The sequence below is a fragment of the Acartia tonsa genome, chromosome 1, assembly GCF_053477335.1.
Source record: "Acartia tonsa isolate MP-2025a chromosome 1, ASM5347733v1, whole genome shotgun sequence".
In the NCBI taxonomy this organism is placed as follows: Eukaryota; Metazoa; Arthropoda; class Copepoda; order Calanoida; family Acartiidae; genus Acartia; species Acartia tonsa.
Genome location: NC_137260.1, coordinates 30,206,634 through 30,210,047, shown reverse-complemented (window position 1 = coordinate 30,210,047; position 3,414 = coordinate 30,206,634).

Genomic DNA, 3,414 nt, shown 5'->3' with positions numbered 1-3,414 from the left:
AGACCGAATAATTTAAAACTATCATTCAAAAAGTTGATTCCTCCGTAATAAATGATGGATATGCCCTGAAAATAGCCAAAAACCGGCTTAACGGCTGAGCTGCCGTTACTTTTTCTAACTTTTTATTTGATTTAGGCAAAATAGATTTACCAAGGGTTCCTCATGCAAAATTTCAGATTGAAATTCGAATTCTAAGTGCCATTTATACATTGATTACGAGATGGTTGCATTAAACCCCCCCCCCCCTTTATGTCAATCATGCTCACATTTATAATAGATTTATTATTAAGTGAAACTTGTAGCTTGCTAAAATAAGAATCCCCATCCACCCCCTTTACACCATCCTCTCCCCTCCTACTGAAATGAATTCCATGACCCCAAATTTGACACTTTGAACACTAAAATCGGACTATAATTGACATAGTTTCACTTACTAAAAAATTCTCATATTGCTCTGATAAGTTTAGAAATGCATTCTTTGACCTCAAAAACACCTAATTTGATATTTTAAACACGAAATTCGGGATAAATGGATAGATAGATGGATAGATAGATGGGTAGATAGATGGATATATAAATGGATAGGTAGATGGATAGATAGATGGATAGATAGATGGATAGATAGATGGATATATAGATAGATGGATAGATAGATGGATAGATAGATGGATAGATAGATGGATAGGTAGATGAATAGATATATGGATAGATAGATGGATAAGTAAATGGATAGACAGATGGATTGTACTATATGTACATTATAAATGTTCTTATTTTAGATGACCAGAGGCACATTTCATTCCTGAGCATACCCCCCCTAAAATTTTTCCCAATTACTGAAAGTCTTGTACTTTCAGATAACACAAAATGACAGAATCTTAAAGCTCAGGATTGGAACAGTTTTTTTCACATCTTTTCTCTACACTTTAATATCTATTTAAGATCTTGATGAGTAGATAGTTGTGAAGCTACCTTACAAGGGCTTTAAGACAGTCGGATGAATTATCTGATTATTGAGGTGAGACATTATCAGGAAATATTTATCCCTGACAGTGGAAAAAAAACTGACCTATGGTAGAGAACATACTACCTATAGTTAGTTATAAAGTCTGGATCTACTGCAGTTCACGGTAAAATATTGCTGGTAACGAATATTGCTAAAAATTTATGAATTTTAAAGGCTGCTAGCTGCAAAACGGCTGAATGTACAGATCATGCTTGCAAATTGTTTTAAGCGGCATAAGAAGGCCTACAAATAATCTGGAATAGCCATAAATCAATAATGCATAATTATCTCGCAGTGCAGAGAAATGCGCGAAAAAGACCTATTGTACGCGGTTTTTCTTCAGTGAAGCTTTCCCTGTGCATCATTGGATCATGGCTATTCCAGATTATTTGTAGGCCTTCTTATGCCGCCTAAAATGGTGTGCGGGTATGATCTGTACGTTCAGCCGTTTGGCAGCTAGCAGCCTTTAAAATTCATAAATTTATAGCAATATTCGTTACCAGCAATATTTTACCGTGAACTGCAGTAGATCCTAAAGTCTTTCAGGAACCCTTGAAAGACACCTATAACTGAATGTTGACATTTAACAGCATTAGGTTCTAGTTAATATCAGATCAAGATTCTAAATTTGCTGTACACAGCTATAATCAAATGAGAGAGGTCTGGACTACTAAACAGTCAGAACCATCTCAACAAGCAAGCACAGACACCTGTGCTCGCAAGCAATCTGTTAACAAACAACTAGAGTTTAGCAGATGTAAGTTAAGACGAGGAGTTCTTGTAAATAAGAACTCCCAACCTCTCAGACGGACATTGTCTGAATCTGAAGTTTTTGCAGGCGAACCAAGCCAGATAACTGATTATATTCTCATAATTGTGAAGAAACTGAATCTGGACCAGTAACTAGGTCCAGAAAGCGTACTTTACACCCACAATTGGACTTCTCTAGAGTAAAACTAAAGAGAAGTGTATCACTAGGCAGTGTCAGAACCAATGACACTAATCTGGCTAATACTGATGGCCAGGAACTAGTACCAGAACAACCATTAAGTGCTAGTACACCATTTGGATCACAGCTCCAGTTTGAGGCTGATAATCCTGATCATCTATCTGATTTTGATGATAGGGAGGATCTAGATTGGGATCCATTTTCTCCCAACCTTACTTACAGTAACGTACCATCTATTGTTGACTCTGTTTTAGAGGACGCATTAGACATAACTGAAAGAGGTCAAGACGACGACCTTCCTGGAAGCCTATCCAGAGCTTCCACTAGTACCTATAATATTTCTGTTGGATCCTTGAGTAATATTTTACAATGGCTCCAAGGGATCCCAGAGAACTAATGCTTGAATGTGATGATGCACTCACTCTAGATGAATATTGTGAAGTTTTCATTACAGACCTTCAAAGTCAGACTCCTGACTTTCTTAATAGTCAGATTAAAGATATTGACCTGGCTATAAAAAGGGTTGGATCTAACCTGAATTTTTTCAGAAGATTTCCAAATCCTGAATTTACACCATATGAGCAAACCTGCTAACTCAGATAAAATCTCTGAGGAGTTAGCTGTTGGAATTGAACAAATTGAAATTCCAAAATCTGCAGAAGATCAACAATCTGCAGGCAATAGCAACGACAATGATCAGATTGGAAATAATCAAGGCATAGGATTAGTACCTGCCTTGCCACCAACTGTCCCAAGTCGTCCAGCTTTAGCTCTCAGACCCACAGACAGCCAAACCAATCATTTGACTCTAGCAATTAAACTGCGAACCAAAAAAATAGGCAAATATGATTGATTTTTTATTAATCAGCACCAATGAAGCACAAGATCTCAAAAACAGCATTTTGGGTAAAAACTGGTGAACCATTAAAATATGCAAATCCAAAACAAATCAATGGAAAAACGATTTTTTTGCACTTTTTTTCTGTTTTAAAGATTGATTCTGATAAATTAACAATTTTTAAAGATATTTATGCGTTAATTATTAGGAAATATAGTATAAGGTAGAAATTAATGATTTTTTAAAATAAGAAATATTAGAAAAAAATAAATTTAACCCCTATCACTATAGAGGCCAGCTGCTGACCTCCAGTTTAATGACTGTAGCCTAATACATGTTAAAGATAAAAATTACCCTGAAAAGTATACAAAAATGCTTTTTAATGTGTTAAAAAAAAAAACATTTTAAAATCTTGATTTTGAGGATGATGTCCTTTCAGATGCTCCTATTGGTGAAGATGGTGAGCCAAATGTTATCTAAGTACATGCCCATTACAACAACTTGTCTATCAACCTATGTACTATTTTTTGTAGTCATAGCAATCTCCAATGAAACCTTCTGACAAGAAATATAAACATCTTCTAAAAACGACAGTATTTATTTTATGCATTGGAGTAGTTA